Here is an 18,243-nt window from a genome sequence, read left to right as displayed (position 1 = left end):
TTTTAATATTTAAAATGGTAATACTGTATTACAGTTCGACTGCAAAAACATAAAACTCTGATAAGGGAACTTAAACAAGTAAGAATTTATTTTTATCTCATAAGAAATTTGGAGGTTAAGACATATAACATTGGTAAAAATAACCAAACATAATATGATTCTGATTCAAGTAAGTCAACTGTAGAAAAAATTAAGATAAAAAATATCTGGACTAGATTTCAGTGATAATAAGAGATGTTGGAGGCTGCCTGGTTGGCTCAGATGGTAGACCATGTGACCCTTGATCTTAGGGTCATGAGTTCGAGCCCCAGACTGGGTGTAGAGATTCCTTAAAAGGAGAGAGAGGGATGTTAGATCTTAGTGAGCAGCAGCAGCTATTCTGTGACCATGAGGTAAAAAGCACATGAGAAAGGCTGAGAGAATCACAAAGACTAGCCTGTTATCTTTGAACTGCTGAAATTAGTGCTGCAGCTCAGGCTAGCACATTAGCATTTAAGGCAGAACACAAGGGCTAACCACATCCCTCTCCACAAGAACAGTAAGGGAGAGGGGCGCTTCGGTTAAGCGTCTGCCTTTGGCTCGGGTCGTAATCCCAGAGTCCTGGGATTGAGCCCCGCATTAGGCTCCCTGCTCATCAGAGAGCCTGCTTCTCCCTCTCCCTCTGCTGCTCCCCCTGCTTGTGCTCTCTCTCTCTGTCAAAATAAATAAAATCTTCAAAAAAAAAAAAAAAGAACAGTAAGGGAGGCTGGGGATGTGAGCATTTGCGCTTTAGCAATCTCTGTCTGAGACAGACAAGGGAGAAGAAGGTTGGGTATAAGAATAGGAGGAAGCAACCTACAGTGATGATTACATGTTTTTTAAAAAGGACACTTCTGTTCTTAATATAATTAAGCATTGAAAAACCCAAGTGTCTCCTAGAAAGGCTGCTTCAGTACTTTCTACTTTTGCCAATTAATTTTTGTAAATTGGAATCTTGGAATCAGTGAAAGCGATTGCATAAGGCACCTGGTCAGTGCCTTTCCACTCCAAGTGTGAGCCCCCAGCCAGCAGCATTAACATCTCAGGACCTACCCTCATCGACTAGGCTGGAACCTGCCTTTCACGGGACCCCAGGATGTCCACACATACTAAGGTTTAAAAAGCCCTGAGCAGCCCACCACCATCAGATGCTTATGTAGGGAGAGTCCTAGCTCAAGCCTCAGCCAGGCTGACCCTAAGAGTCAGGCCAGAGGACCAATGGGGTAGGTCCATCCGGAGTCTATGAACTCTGCAGAAAGGGTCCCCCTTTGGGAAAAACACATCTAAAAGGAAGAGACAATCATACAGGTTTGATTCCAGGAATGTTTCACTATTCATTCATCCAATAAATTATTTAATACCTCCTGCACACTCTCAAAAGAAGAGCAAATAAAATCAATATTTTTGATGTAATCAAATAAATCAGATTTTCAAATCAAATATTCATCAAATGATTTAATTCAAATCAAATCAAATCAGATATTCAAATCAAATAAATCAGATTAATCAAATAAAATCAATAAAATCTATATAAAGTATAGTTCCTGTTCTCAAGGACTATGCCGTCTGAGCAGGGAGATAGGGATGCCAACAGACATCACAGTGTTCAGCGGTATCTTTGAGATGGTAGGACAGGGTGTTCTGGGAGCGCAGAAGAGGGCAACTTTCACAGGTGTTGGGAGCACACGTGGGAGAAATATCATCGAGAAATCCCATATGATGAACAGGAGGCAGTCAAAAGAAAGGGGAGAAAAGTGGATGAGGCTATGGGAACCATCTTCAGGTCAAGGGCACAGTATTTATGGAGATGATAGCAGGCACGTTTGGGGAACCGCAAGGGAAAAGGAAGGGGAAGTGGTGAGAAACGGGGCCAGAAGGAAAGCAGGATTCAGATCACGGTCTTGGGAACCAGGTTAAGGAGTCTGAACTTGATTCAGAGGCAGAAACTTGAGAAGAGGAACGCCTCTAAGAACTAACCTTTCCAGGGCACCTGGGTGGCTCAGTGGGTTGGGCATCTGCCTTGGGCTCTGGTCATGAACCCACGGTCCCAGGATAGAGCCCTACATCAGTCTCCGTGCTCAGCGGGGAGCCTGCTTCTCCCTCTCCCTCTGCCTGCCTCTCTCTCTCTCTCTCTCTGTCAAAAAATTGGTAAAATATTTTTAAAAAAGGAAAAAAAGAGCTAACATTCCCTGCCTCCCTCATTGTCTTCTCTGTTGGTTCTCGTGGCTTCCCTGGCTTCCCAGGAGAGCTAGGAAGAGAGGGCTTCTTAAAGAGCTGTCAAACCGAAGGAGTCATTGGTCAAATCCCCCAGGGATGTTGGGAGGGCAACGCAGTTCTCGGTGTGTCGGGTCCTGCAGGCACAGGAGTGGGGAGCCCAGCACTTAGGGGAGGCAGCACACCGTGACACACTCTCCATCATGTGTGCTGGCAAATGCAACAATGCGGTGAGAACCAGGGTGGCAGAGAAGACATCCACTGGGAGAGCGGCCATGGGGCACCTCCACGGATCGCCCAGGGAGAGAAGGACTGGCCACGGTTGCCCAGAGCAAATAGGGTGGGGGATGAAAGGAAACCATTAAACCCCCCAAAATGCACTTGCCCTGTTGTGTGAATATTGGTGATGTGGGTTGGACCCAAGTATTTCAGGAGCCTCTCTTCCAAGGCTCCCCTTCCCCTGGTCATGTGGGGGAAGTGTGTGTGGAGAGTGGGGCTGACTGTCCCCTCCACCCCAAGACCAGCGCCCTCCATAGGAAATGGCTGCCAAGGTGAGGTCATCAAGCTGACCTCAACAGAGGGCCGGAGGAGAGGAGGCCACTTCCTCCACTGCCCTAATTCTTCACAGTATAACACGAGCTGCAGAAGACACTTTTCTGAAATCTCAGACATAACAAGGAAGCTAAAATGTGGGCAGGAGAGAATGAGCCTATTTGGGTGGTCTTCCCAAAGAGTCCCCTACCCGCCCTCACCCCACCTCCGGCTCCACACCGATCGGGCAGAAGCCATGACACTGAGATTTTCTTACCTTGGGCCAAATCAAATTCCCAGGCAGGGCTCCCTCTCCCACTAGTCTCAGTAATAGAAAGAGAATCTGTATAGAGATTTATTCTCCTCTTGTCCAGAGCAAACTCCCAGCCATCGGGCTGTGGTATTTTTCCAGTTCTAACTACTCATCTGCCTTCCCCTACAACTCCTGGAGCTCCTTGGGTTGGGGACTGTATCTTAATCGTGTCTGGATCTCTTCTCAAAGCACCGGCTTCACTCTAGGCAGAATGAGCCCACTTCATTTTTAAGTGGATTCCAACCCAAATACACATGCGAAACCACAAAACCAATACCCCAGATTTTGCCTCCTTTTCATCCCTGTGAGAAGTTCCTGAAATGAGCAAGGCGCTGCTGAAAGGCATTCCCAATCAACCTCATTATGCAGTGTTTACCCTGGTAACAGGCTGTCTTTCCCAGAGCAGCACAGCGCTCATTCCCGTAAATGTCACTACTTACCTCCGGGGGGGACCTGCCGCCCAGACGGGGGCCCTGGCTCCCCCGATTGCCCAACAGTTCAGTGGTGGAGCGCTGGCTGGTGAAGCGGAATTCAGCTAATTGCGTGTCACAGAGGGACGCTGGGTTTCATGGGCCTATGTTCTACACAGGGGGTGAGGAGGCCCAGCCTATCACATGTGTGCTGTTAAAATCTCTACCCAGCCAACATCCAGGCTGGCAGATGGGAGAAATTCTTAAAGGCTCTATTTCTGGTTTTTAACATTCAAAGAAACACTGTGCTACCACCTCTTAAAAATAATTGGTTAAAGTTATTTTCATTGCCACAGTCATAAATAAAGAAGTGCTAGACCACATTATTCATATCTATAGTAGCTGATGATGATTCTTCACTCAAGGAAAAGGATTATTGACATTGGGGAGGTTGCCTTTTCTTGCCTTTTTTTTTCCTCCCTCTTTCCTTCTCTCCCCAAACCCCACCCCTGCCCCCAGCCAAGAAAAGCCTTGTTGATTAGAGTAATGGGAAGGGGCTGACGTGGAGTAAAATTAAACTTCACTCTTGCCTGAAGCAAGAAATGATCTCAAGACTAAAATGAGAAAGTGCGTAACAACCGTAGCCCGTGCTTCGGGAGAAAGACTCCCGTAGAAACCAGCGTGGCAGAAAATGAGATGGGAGCCAGTTAGCTGGTGTGAAGCCCCTCTAACTTTTAACAAGCTTGCTCAAGAAGGAATGAACCTGTTAAGAGGGAACAGAATGCCAGTGCCGCTGTCACCCATGGCTCCCGTGCCCGTCTGGGTAGGCAGCCTGCTCCCGCATCCTTCTGGAGCGTTCTGGCAAAGCAGGTGGGTGGGTGCCGAGCAGGGGCAGATGGGGGTGTGAGGGGGTACAGGGGGGCAGCAGGGAGGACATGTGTGTGCTCATCAGCCTGATTACCGCAAGCTCCCTCTCAGCCTTCAAGGACCACATTCACTGCAATATAATGGCTCCTGCAAACATTCTCATGTGTGTTGGGGTGGGGGTGGGGGTGGGGGTATGTAACCTTGCGAATCAATCCCGGGAGAGCCAGAAGGGGGTCATTCTAGAAACACTCAGACATGAATGAGGGTGGCTCTCTTCATTTCCTGGCAATAAGAATGGTGTGACAGCTACAATTTCCTAGAGAGCCATTGTTAAAATCCTCTTTGGAGTTCAAGGATTCACTAAAAGTATGTGGAGGGGACAGAGTGAGTTTGTCTTTTTTTTTTTTTTTTTTTTTTGGCTGCAACTGTGTTTGGGCCCTTAAGAGGGGAAAATGTTATTAATGTCCATCACCGTCCTCATCCGAGGGCACCTCTTTCCCCTTTCATGAGACTGATGTTGGGTAAACCCTCCAAGGGGCCAACCAGGAGGAGGGCAGGTTCACGACCCTTATGAACAAGGATGACTCTGCTGCTGTGAAGAACACGTCTTTCCTACTTACCCTGCTGGGGAGTCGAAATCTGGGCTAACCAGAGCAACGTGGGGCATCTGGGCAGCTCAGGGTTAGGCAGCTGCCTTCTACTCGGGTTCTGATCCCAGGGTCCTGGGACTGAGCCCTCTCCCTCCACTGCTTTCCCTGCTTGTGCTCTCTCTTTCTCTCTCAAATAAGTAAAATCTTTAAAGAAGAAGAAGAAGGAGAAAGAGAAGAAAGAAGAGTGACATGGAGGAAAGTGCCCTGAGCAGGGACTGAGAGGATCTAGGTTCCCATTCCAACTGGGCCCCTTGCTGCTTATAGGAATGTAGGGCTTTCTTGAGGTCTCAGTTTCGTTCGTAAACTAAGCCCCAGAATTCTGAGTCAGAAACAAAGCCATGGGAATCTTGAAGACATTATGTTAAGTGAAGCGAGCCTGTCATAAAAGGACACGTGCTGTAGGACTACCCTTCTACGAGAGACCGCGATGAGGCCAATTCCGAGAGACAGAAAGTAGAATGCTGGTTGCCAACGGGGGTGTGGAGAGACAGAGTTCCCATTTTGCAGGATGAAGGGCATTCTGGAGATGGAAGGTGCTGATGGGGTGGCACAGTAGTGTGAGTGTGCTTCGTCATAGAACTGTACACTGAAAAATGGTTAAAATGGTAAATTTTGTGTACATTTTACTACACTTTTTAAAAAAAGAAACCAAACAATTATGCACAGCATTTGCTTACAGCATTGGGGGTCTCAAACTCACACACTCGCAAGGGCTATGCAAGGCTAGTGTAAACGAGGTGCGAGCCCAGTGACTTGCAGGGCGCACGGTACACCAGAGGGGGCAGTAGCTCCCCAGCCCAACCAGGACATGCCAGGCGTAGTAATGTGGGTAGATTCTTCCAGAAAAGCGAAAATTCTGGATGTTTAGGTGAAATCTCTGAATTCTTCAAATTGGCAACTGATTCAAAATTTGTAAAAAACATAAAAAAAAAAAACCTCTGGGCCAAACAAAATACATCCACAGTTTACATTCTGCTTCCAGACCTCCAGTGTTCTCCCTCTGTGTAAATGCCGCTTTGTATCACAATGGCTGTCCTTTTCTTCTTTCCTTGCCAGCATCCCACCCGAGATGAACTGAATCTGGATAAGCCCTCGACTGTCCACGTTGCGCCCATGGGAACCCCACCAGAATGTGCCAGAACAGGAAGGGTCCATTGTAGGTACTGTAACAGGTGGGTATGTGGACATCAACCTTCGGGTGGTTCTAGCAGAGTCCATCTGGGATCTGAGGTGCTCATATGCATTTTCTAGCCCCAAAGTCACTTTCACCCCCCCCCAAGTTTCACTAATGCTTACCATTATTTTGTTTGGTTTTAATGGAGGCCTAGTGAAATAGCCCTTTAACAGCCCTGTCTCACGTGATGCCTTCCATCTCCCGGGTTTTGTTTTGAAACCAGTCCACTTCCCCACTGTATCTGGTGTCCGTTCCTGTAACCGTGTTCAGAGGTCAGACAACATTGTGCATCCTTCTTCATTTTGGACAAGCGTGGTAAATGAGAGTACATCCCAGTATGTGAGATCCCCGGGGTTGAGGGATTTTTCCTTATCAGAGTAGCGGCGGCCTTGAGGATTCTAGAGGTTTCCTGTATTTCACTTATAACTCCAATACTGCAACTTGGCAAGAGAACATAGACAGCTTTCTGCATTTGCTAGCAGCTTTATTTAAAGGTGGGATGTTGCTTGCAAAAGTGGGCCATTTGGAGAGGTGTAGAGAACACATCAGCAATCATCTGCCAGTCTACTTCTTGCTTATACCAAATCTGGTAGCAAAAAGGAGAAAATTGGGCATTTCCTTAGGCTAGGCTTTCGACAATTAATTCTCAGTGACAGCACATATGTCTCCTGCTTGTGAGAAGCCATCAAAAGGTTCTTTTTGATGGGATATGCTCTCCCAAAGTGGGGAAGCCGTATTGCTTCGATGAAAAGACCTGCATTCTCAGCAAACCCAGCCGCTGAGGGGAGTTCATGGCCCCCATATTCAATGAGTCTCTCTTGAGCTCCAGCGTGGCCCTAACCGCAGTGATACCTCACCTAGCTGGCAGTTTTTTCCAGACCATTAGAGTTTGCTTCTTTGAAAGCAGTGGCAATTTTCCTCCTGTGAATCATTCTGTTGATATTTACAGAGAGCCTATCTGGCGCCCAGGCCTGTGCTGGGAACTGCGATCTGATGACACGAAAGCGGACAATCCAGCGGGGAAAGCAAAGACACAGACTGAAGCTTACGCCTTGTCCAGAGTATGTCCGCAGACGCTGTTTTGGCGCTCTGCCCAGATTTCTTTCCCTGGCCCAGCGTACCCAGCCCTGCTGTGCGGGTTGGCTGCAAAAGCTCGTGGAGGACTCCTCTTTCTGAGAGTCATCCTCAGCGGCTAAGGGCCACTTCTCCTGCTCAGTTTATACCCCCCTTGAGCAGCCCACAGCCAGAGACTAACTGATACAGATAAACGAAAGGGCAGCCCCTTGACATCAAGATGGGGAGAGGACAACTCTGCAATGTTATTTATGTATTTATTTTTAAGATTTCACTTTTTTATTTGACAGAGAGAGAGAGAGAGAGACAGTGAGAGCAGGAACATAAGCAGGGGAAGCAGGAGAGGCAAAGCAGGCTTTCTGCCAAGCAGGAGGCCCGATGTAGGACTCCATCCCAGGACCCTGGGATCACGACCCTAGCTGAGGGCAGACACTCAATGACTGAACCACCCAGGCGACCCTGCAATGTTATTTACGATCCAGAGGACCCTGCCTGCCCACCCATCTACCATGAATCCAGCCAGGGCTCCATTTTGCCTGGGACCAAAGCTCCATGTGGCTCTTTCCCTTTATCCTGCTTCAGAGCATTACAGGTCTTTCCGAAGAACACTTCTTTTTTCTTTTTAGAGGAGGAGGGGCAGAGGGAGAGGTAGGGAGAGATTCTTCTTTATCTTTTTATTATTTTTTTAAGATTTTATTTATTTATTTGAGAGAGAGAAAGTGAGTGGTGGGGGGAGGACCAGAAGGAGAGGGACAAGCAGACTGGGCACCAAGCCCAGAGCCCAGGGCAGGGCTCGATCCTACAACCCTGAGTTCACAACCTAAGCCAAAACCAGGAATTGGCCACTCAACCAACTGAGCCACCCAGGCAACCTCTGAAGAACACTTCTTTTTTCTTTTTTTCAAGATTTTATTTATTTATTTGAGAGAGAGAGCAGGAGCAGGGGGAGGAAGAGAGGGAGAGGCAGACTTCCTCCTAAGCACAGAGCCCGATGCAGGGTCTCAATCCCAGGACCCCAGGATCATGACCTGAGCCAAAGGCGGATGCTTCACTGACTGAGCCATCCAGGCGCCCCCTGAAGAACACTCCTTTTAACAAGTCATAGACCCCAAGTGCCTATCTAGGGCTCTGTGCCCCAGGAACCCAGCCCGTGACAGTGTTACGGGGACCATATATGGTGGAAATCTACCTGAAATGTAACACCCTTCTTTGCCTTTTTAAGCAAAGACTCTTAATAAATATAGTTGTGCATATTTGAAGAGACATTCCCTTTTGTTTCCTCCTCTGCCAAATGAGGGTCTCCCTGCCAACTCCCATGTGTCTTTGGTTTATAACCATGAACATCCCTTTGGGGACAGGTGGAAAGAGAGATCGACCTGGGCTCAAATTCTGACCTGGCACCTGCCAGCCGGGGGTTGGGGGGTGCCGTGAGGCTGCGTGGCTGGGGGGCCGTCCTCCAGCTGCAGAGTGGGGAACTTCGAGTCGCACGGGCTGGCTGGGAGCCGTCTGTACCTGGAGCACCTGGGGTGGTATCTAGCAGTAAGTCATAGTTGTTACCGTTAGCCATATTTCACTGCCGTATGAAAATCGGGGTGCCCACAGAGGCCTGTAAGACAGCTTGCCCTGCACGAAATGGCCCCAGACTTCTGTGTTTTCCAAGCCTTTGGTTTTGTTTGTTTTTCGCTCTGCTTTCAACTATCAACTATCTCCAGCAGTTCTTCCCGCATGTGCATCTCCTGGCTGTAGTCTTCTGGAGGTTGGAATGTTGGGGAAGGTCATCGCGCAGATGTGACTATCTGTTAATGGGTGACCTGGACCCCGGGACTCAGAGGCTCCTCACCCTCTCCCCTGTCCTTGGAATGTGGGTTCCCCTTGCCTTTTCCGCCCCCAGAGCCTGCCGCAAGGATGTGGCCTTGAGATGGTGATGTGGTGTTGAGAACACCTGGACAGTATGCTCACCTGAACCCAGGTAAGGCCTCTCTCCCTGTAAATTTCGGATGTGGGGGGCAGCTGCGGGGATCTTTTCATCTTGCCGCCGCCCAAGACAAGCCTTCTGGGTAAGTTCCCTTTACTTGTTAAAGCTGCACCTACCAACTTGGAGTGGCCTGCTTTTTCTTGGTCTCTCCCTGCCTTCTGAGTGTGGAGTGGGGATGGGGGAGGTGGGGTGGGCGTGGGGGGACGGAGGGGGATGTAATTTCAGATTTCGCCAGAGAAGCTCCCAAGGAGGTTACCAACAAACCTGGAGAAACCCTCTCACCAGACTTATTAGAATTGATTGGGGATGGGGTGCCTGGGTGGCTCAGTGGTTTGAGCCTCTGCCTTCGGCTCAGGTCATGATCTCAGGGTCCTGGGATCGAGCCCCGAATTGGGCTCTCTGCTCAGCAGGGAGCCTGCTTCCCCCCCCCCGCCCTTGCCTGTTCTCTCTGCCAGCTTGTGATCTCTGTCAAATAAATAAATAAAATAAAAAAGAATTGATTGGAGGTGCATTATTATTATTAAATCTCTTAGCCTAGTCAGACTCAGCCCCTGGTAAGGGACATATGTGTAGCTCTCAACTAGATGGTGAACTCAGAGCACCAGAGCCCCGTCTGGATCCCCGAAGAACCCTCAGTGCCTAGCCGGTGCTGACAGAGAGGAAGGATCCTGGGAATGTTAGTGGGAACACAATTCTAATAAGGACCAGAAAGAAAATGTAGGTCAAGAGGCTCGAAACAAGGGCCTGAAGCTCGGTCGCAGCAGATGTCAAGCCCATGGTTTCGCTGAGGTTTCTGGGTAAATGATTTTAAGATTAAACTGGGTGTTCATATGCAGGTGGGTCCTGAAAGGGACAAGGGGAGGGTGAATCTTACCCTTCAACCAATGTGAGTTGACAGTTAACATTCTGCTTTTCTCTTGCATAGTCCCTGAGATGAGCAGCGTGTCTTTGTGGGTTCTGCCAACAACAGAGAACCCCCAAGGAAAAGCCACGTGGGCTTCTGACTCCTCCAGCTCCTGATCACCTTCTTGTCATTCTCCTTGGATGTCTTTCTCCTGTGTTTTCTGAAATGACACAGATCCTGCCAGCCTATTTGGGAGCCAAGACATCCCTTGCTCTTAGAGCGTTGGAGAGACGCCAGATGAGAGAGATAGGCTGCTCAACCAGCTGTCTTCGCTGTCCAGGCCACGGGGCAGGTGTGGGAGGGGAGCCGGATTTCCCAGCCTCGAATTCCACAAACTGCTGCAATGATGCATTTTGTTCATGCAACTATTGAGCTGGCGAAGCAACTGCCTGACCCCGGGATTGCTGGCGGAGAGCCCGGGCTTTGGGCTTCTTATCTAACAGGAGCCAGCAGTGCAAAAGTCTTGGCGGGGCTGCCTTTAGGCCTGGCAGGGAAGTATTTTTCTTCTTTATCTTAAAGGCCCAGCAGCTTCTGGGCAAATCTGATCTGGCCACACAAGTGGAGATGGGACATCTCCTTGGAGCCCTTCACGATGCCAGTTTGGACTGAAGGCTCAGAATCCTTACCACACAGATTCCCTTGATCCAGTGGTCCTCAATCTGGCTGCCCATTAGAATCACTTGGGGACTTTCTTTTTTTTTTAACTTAGGAGAAGAGGGAGTTGGGGTGGAGAGGAGCAGAGGGAGAGGGAGAAGCAGACTCCATGCTGAGCGCAGAGCCTGATGCGGGGCTCAACCCCGGGGCCCCCAGATCATGACCAGAGCCCAAACCAAGAGTCAGATGCTCAACCAATTGAGCCACCCAGGCGCCCCACTTGGGGATCTTTTAAATGCTCACTGACCCCGGGCTGTACCCCAGACCAATGGCATCAGATTCTATGGGGGGAGGAACAGAGGCACGGGAAGAGCCTAGGCTTAGGGGAAGGGCCCTGTGGGGAAAGTTAAAACTTTTCAAATGATCTAGCTCAGAGAAGAGGAGGGGTGTGGCTTTAAGATTCATCTTCACTGGAGAACCAGGCCAGGTCTGAGAGAGGCCCCAGTGATCTGTGGCAGAAGGCGAAGTAGCTTCCGTACGGCATCAGACTCATGGGTCTGGGGTTCTGGTGGGACCACCTCCTACCTCTAAGATCTTGGGAAACTCACTCTGGGCTTCCGTTTTCTCATCTATAAAATGGGAGTTAAAATAATCCTCACCGCCCACCCCCGCACAGGTTTTGTGCAGTAGGTAATATATGAAAAATCTTTGTACCTAGCTGGTATTCAAAAAGCAGCATTTCTTCTTAATACAAGCCGTGTTGCTTGGCCCCAGTGGAGATCCCTTTGGCTGGCTGTCGGCTCTACACTTGTAAGCCTTTCCCCATTGAAGTCAGATAAGCGGATTAGGAGAAATTTAAACTGTTAAAGCTGTTCCTCTAAATGTTTTCTTTTTTGCTCCATGCTTTTTTACATTATTTTCCAATCTTCTCATATGTTCATAAGCAATTATGTTTTCACAGCATACCTGGCACGTAGAAATACAAATGCTTAATTAAGTTCACCTTTAAATGATGGAAAAATAAACATGTATGGAGGCTGAAGAAACCGTGGGAGAACTTTTCCTTGCTGTTCTTGCCCTGGTGATACCCTCTTTTAATCAATCACATACTTACCAATGATATCTTCATTGAATTCCACTCCAAGGGTGTGAGGTTGACCTAAATGCCCCATGCTGAGTTTGCTATGAAACTTTTTTTTTAAATAAGATTTTATTAATTTACTTGACAGAGAAAGAGACAGAGAGAGGGGGAACACAAGCAGGGGGAGAGGGAGAAGCAGGCTTCCCACCAAGCAGGGAGCCCAATGAGGGGCTCTATCCCAGGATCATGACCTGAGCCAAAGGCAGACGCCTAACGACTGAACCACCCAGGCACCGCTGCTGTGAAACTTTTCACCAAAGTTAAACCATGGGTGTCTTCTGTTTGTTTGTTTGTTTTGAGGATTGAGTTTTAACAATTAATAAATATACTTCCTCGTTCTGAAATGCTATAAGGAATGACACAGTTGGAACTTCCTTAAATGTATACACAGGCCCAGGAAGTTTCCAGAGTATACTTCTGTGTAAATTAAGGTGCTAGAAGTAAGCGGGGTCTGTGGTCACACAAAAAGTTGGTACTCACCCAAACTTAGCGGCACAGGTAACCTTAATTATAAGCTTATCGTATGCGTGGAGCTGGGCTAAGTGTTTTTATAGGCATTATTTCATTTACTTCTCTCAGCAGTGCTGGGAAATAGGGACTATAAGAATCCTGATATTACAGATCAGGGAAAATGAAGACCCAGAAAGTTGATTTATTCAAGATCAAGTGGAGAGGGCGCCTGGGTGGCTCAGTCAGTTAAACATCTGCCTTTGGCTCAGGTCATGATTCCAGGGTCCTGGGATCAAGTCCCGTGGTGGGCTCCCTGCTTCTCCCTCTCCCTCTGCCTGTCCCTCCACCTGCTTGTGCTCTCTTTAGCTCTAATAAATAAATACAATCTTAAAAAAAAAAAGATCAAGCAGAGAACCGGGATAGAAACCCGTATCTACATGATGCTGACCACTTTGCTCTTAGAAAAAAACAAACAAAAAAAGGGGCAACTGGGTGGCTCAGTTGGTTAAATGACCGACTCGATTTCATCTCAGGTCATGATCTCAGGGTCATGGGATGAAGCCCTGCAACAGGTTTTGGGCAGTCTCTCTAAGATTCTCCCTCTCCCGCTGCAACCCCCTCCCCTCCCCCCACATGGGTTTGTGTGCCGGCTTTGTCTCTCTCTGAAGGAAATAATTCCTTTTTTTTAATGATTTTTTAAAAGATTTTATTTATGTATTTATTTGACAGAGAGAGACACAGTCAGAGAAGGAACAGAAGCAGGGGGAGCGGGAGAGGGAGAAGCAGGCTTCCCGCTGATCAGGGAGCCAGATGCGGGGCTCCATCCCAGGACCCTGGGATCATGACCTGAGTCGAAGGCAGCCACTTAACGACTGAGCCACCCAGGTGCTCGTGAAGTAAATAATTCTTTTTTTTTTTTAAGATTTTATTTATTTATTTGACAGAGATCACAAGTAGGCAGAGAGGCAGGCAGAGAGAGAGAGGAGGAAGCAGGCTCCCCTATGAGCAGAAAGCCCCATGCGGGGCTTGATCCCAGGACCCTGAGATCATCATGACCTGAGCCGGAGGCAGAGGTTTTAACCCACTGAGCCACCCAGGCGCCCCGAAGTAAATAACTCTTAAAAATAAGTAAATAACCAAAAAACCCCAAAAACTTTAGATATAATTAACATACCATACAATTCAACTATTTAAAGTGTACGATTCAGTGGCTTTTACCAAACAGAGCTGTGCAACTCTCACCACAGTCCCTTTTAGAACATTTTCATCGCCGACCCCCACAGAGAAGCCCTGTCTATCAACTGATGAATAGGTAAAAAGATGTGTCATATCCGTACAATGGAATATTATTAGGCAAAAAGAAAAGAAAAGAAGTGAAGTGCTGATACAAAAGATTTTTTTCTCTTGTGGCTCCTGTTTCTGGTGTCCTAGCTAAGAAACCGTCACCTAACTCTAGTTAACAGTACTGTGTTGTATACTTGAAAGTTGCTAAGAGAATATATGTTAAATGTTGTCACCACCAAAAAAATGGTAATGATGTGAGGTGATGCGAGGTGTTAACTAACCTTACTGTGGTAATCATTCGGCAATATGGACATGTACCTATCCTATCATCACTGATACACCTGAAACTTACATATATGTCAATTGTATTTCAGTAAAGCTGAAAAAACATTGCCTAATCCAAGGTCATGAAGATTTATGACTCTGTTTTCTTCTAGGAGTTTTATGGTTGTAGCTCTTATATTTAGATCGTCAAAGCGTTCACTCTTAGCCATTACGCTTTTCTGCTTGAATGGACACAAAGACATCCACAGCCCATAACGGAAGCTGGAGCCTGAGATTCTGGTTTTGTTTTGTTCTGTTTTTTTAAGATTTTATTTATTTATTTGACAAATAGAGATCACAAGCAGGCAGAGAGGCAGACAGAGAGAGAGGGGGAAGCAGGCTCCCCGCTGAGCAGAGAGCCCACTGCGGGGCTCCATCCCAGGACCCTGAGATCATGTCTCGAGCTGAAGGCAGAGGCTTAACCTACTGAGCCACTCAGGTGCCCCAAGCATGAGATTCTTTTTTTTTTTTTTAAAGATTTTATTTATTTATCTGACAGATCACAAGTAGGCAAGCATGAGATTCTTATGTAATTGGAATTTGGAGTGACTGCTGGATTTCGGTGATCTATGTTTCTCCCTCTCCAACTATCCTTATTATTAAGAATTAGGGGGCTCCTGGATGGCTTAGTTGTTTAAGCTCCTGACTTTTGGGGCGCCTGGGTGGCTCAGTCGGTTGGGCCTCTGCCTTTGGCTCAGGTCGTGATCCCAGGGTCCTGGGATCGAGCCCTGAGTTGGTCTCTCTGCCAGCGGGGAGCCTGCTTCCTCCTCTCCCTCTGCCTGCCTCTCTGCCTACTTGTGTTCTGTCCATCAAATAAATAAATAAAATCTTTAAAAAAAAAAAAAAAAAGCACCTGACTCGTGACCTTAGCTCAGGTCTTACTTAAAAAATAAAAATAAATTTAAAAAAATGTTTAAAAAGAATTAAACCACTTGGTCATGTCCTGAATATATGGGAAAATCTTGGTTTATAAAAGCAACATACATTCCCGTTTCCGTGACTCTAGTTCAGGTCTTCATCTGCTCGCTGAGATGCTATTTGCTCAGTTCAAAGCAGACCAAGTTCCTTGCTCATGGAGCTCATCACCCTGTAATGAAATCAGCTGCTTGTCAGTCTATTAGGTTAGAAGACAAAGACTATGCTGTTCCTTTTCATCAGGATGCCCTTGGTGCCTAGCAGGGGCTTCATACACCACTGCAAAAAGGAAGCCTTCAGGGGCGCCTGGGTGGCTCAGTGGGCTAAAGCCTCTGGCTTCAGCTCAGGTCATGATCCCAGGGTCCTGGGATCGAGGTCCTGGGATTGAACCCCACATCGGGCTCCCTGCTCAGCCAGGAGCCTGTTTCCCCATCTATCTCTGCCTGCCACTCTCTACTTGTGATCTCTGTCTGTCAAATAAATAAAATAATTTTAAAAATTTTATTTTAAAAAAAGGAAGCCTTCATGGTGTCCTTCTTTCTCAGCTCATTACCTGGACCAAACCCATTTTACAGTCTGTTGCCAGATTAAGATTCCAAACACTGCTCTGATCATTTCACTCCCTTTCTCAAAATCCTTCAGGGAGTCTCTCTTGCCTTTTGAGCAGCTCAGCTCTGTAGCCTGGCAGTCAAGTGCAGCCTGGCTCTGGCTCATCCAGCCTCCCCTCTCCTGGCCTTTCAGCACTCCCGAGGCATCTTAGGAGTCGGTCAGGCTGAGGGTGAAGCCCTGTTTCAGTACTCGTTAACTGCTTGACCAGAGTCCCACGTTGCTTAAACCCTCTAAAGCCTCAGTTTCTTCACCTGTAAAATGGGTACTGCCTTTGTAGAGGTCATTGCAGTGGGTTACAAACAACACATTTAAGCACCTGGAATATTGTAGGGACTTGATGTATGACAGTGACCATTTGCTCCTATCATAAGATTACCAGATTCAGTAAATAAAAATACAAGATGACCTTAGTTAAATTATAATTTCTGGTTAATGACAAATTTTTGTTAGTATAAGTATATCCTAAATATTCAAATTTAACCAGGTGTCCTGTATTTTATCTGACAAACCCATAGTCTGAAAACATGGATGCTTTGTCTCTGCTTAAACGCCCTCTGCTCTAAGTTACCAAAACCTGACACATCTTTGAAGACCTGGTTCAGAGCCTACCTCTCTTACAAGGTGTTCTCTGGGGGCGCCTGGTGGCTCAGTCACTTAAGCACCAGCCTTTGGCTCAGATCATGATTCCAAGGTCCTGGGATGGAGCCTAGAGTAGGGCTTCCTGTTCAGCAGGAAGTCTGCTTCTCCCTCTTCCTCTGCCCCTTTCTGCACTCATACTCTCGCTCTCTCTCAAATAAATAAAATATTGGTTTTTTTAAAAGATTTTATGTTTTCATTTAAGAGAGAGACAGAGACAGAGTGAGCACAAGCAGGAGGAGAAGCGGAGGGAGAGAGAGAAGCAGACTCCCTGTCAAACTGGCAGCCCGACATGGGGCTCGATCCCAGGACCCAGAGATCATGACCTGAGCCAGAGTCAGACACTTAAATATCTGAACCATCCAGGTGCCCCGCAAATAAATAAAATCTTAAAAAACAAAACAAAACAACAACAACAACAACAAAAACCCAACACGATGTTCTCTGGTATTCTCAGTTAATTATGATTTCTTCTTCCTCTCCACCTCCAAAAAGCAGGCTGGTCGTATGTCACTCAGCACATGTCTCCTTCCACTCTGGGGGTGGATGTCCTGTGTTTTATCCCCTCTGGAGCCTGAAAGCTTCCCAAGCACACAGACCATACCTGCTGTGCCGTCTCATGCTTTGTGCTCAGGAAGTGCCCAGGAGATATGCGTTAAGTGAGAAAAAAGAGAGAGAGAGAGAGAGAGAGAGAGAGAGAGACTTGATTGTCCTTAAATCAAAGCTACTTTCTCTTTCCATTTGCAGAGTGGATCCTCAACCCCCCCCCACTTAAATCCTGCAATCCGTGACACATGGGCCTCCCTGGCATATGTGGCTTTTTAAGAGACTTAATTTGAAATCTTCCAATTTAGGAGAAAGAGGGGAAATATTCATCTTTTCCTTCTCTGGACAAGGGAACATGAGTTTATAAAAAGGGGGGACAAAAGACTCCACATCAACAGACCTGTTACAAAATTAAATAATTGCAACATTGAATGAGAACATCTCCCCAAGAACGGAGTTCTCTTGTGTACGCTGGCAGACAGACGTATTTCCGCATCTGTTTGAGCAGGTTTGGACTGAAAAGTGGAAAAATGAAATCCCCCGGGCACTATTTGCCAAGGGATTTGCTCCCCTCCTTTGTCTATCGTGTGAACCCTGGAGTGGCTGAAAACTACCCACTTTTGTCTCTGGGTTCAGGCAGAAGGGAGAAATCTTTTCCAAAATAGCCCATAGGATGGCTGAGTTCCCTGAGACAGGATTTGGGGGAGGACAAAGGCATCATGTGGGCGTTTTATGAAGGCTGTCTGGACTGGGGGCTCTGTCATTTGGAAGGCATCTGCTCTGGCCGTTTGTACATCTTACGGTAATCCTCTCCCGACTGCCTGCCTCGCCTCGTGCTCCCTCCTGCCCACGTTGACTGGCCCTCCCCGCCGTGCCCTCTGATGTCAGGCCTCCTCTCTTACTGCTCTAATTCAATGCTTTCTAATTGGATGCTCTGCCTGGCTAATGGCTTCTACCCAACTGCAGGCCTGACATTTACTTACTTGATTTCCACCCCTCCCTGTGCTCTCTGGCCTTCTTTGTGAGCAGAGCTTAAATTAGGCAGAATTTCAGATCCAGCACCTTTTTCATATTTCTGCTGGGGCCTTTTTTTTTTTTTTTTTTTTTTTTTTTTTGGCAGGGAGTGATAATGGTGGTGGCTGAGAAGAGCCTTGGAAATAGATGGAAATAGACCCTGGGCTGATCAATCCTGACACCTGCAGATAAATCCAGCTTTGTGACTTATCTGTATCCCAGGACCCCAGCTGACTCTAGGCTGCTTTCCTTTGTTTGCTTTTTAACCTGGACCCCAGCCTGCTAATTTCAACTGGAACATGCTTTCTTTACTTCATCACCTAATATCAGACCACTGCCAAAAGCGTCGTTTTCATCACTGGAAACGTTCCGGGCTGCACGTCAGACCTCCTTGTCCCCAGGATTTCACGTTCAGAACGGTCATTTAGGGTGGCCGTCATCTTAATGACTACCTTTGCTGTCATGATCTCACCTCCTCCCCTTCTCTTCCCTGCCTCTGGACGTGAGTGGCCCTGGAGAGATGAGGGGAATTTTCCCGAACGGATTTCACGTTTGAAACATCTTCATTCATCACCATCTTCACACCTGTCTCTCAGTCTT

This window comes from Enhydra lutris, unplaced genomic scaffold (genome assembly GCF_002288905.1).
Source record: "Enhydra lutris kenyoni isolate GAN:26980312 unplaced genomic scaffold, ASM228890v2 scaffoldscaffold25, whole genome shotgun sequence".
NCBI classification, from domain to species: Eukaryota; Metazoa; Chordata; class Mammalia; order Carnivora; family Mustelidae; genus Enhydra; species Enhydra lutris.
Note: the sequence above shows the minus strand (reverse complement) of the source record.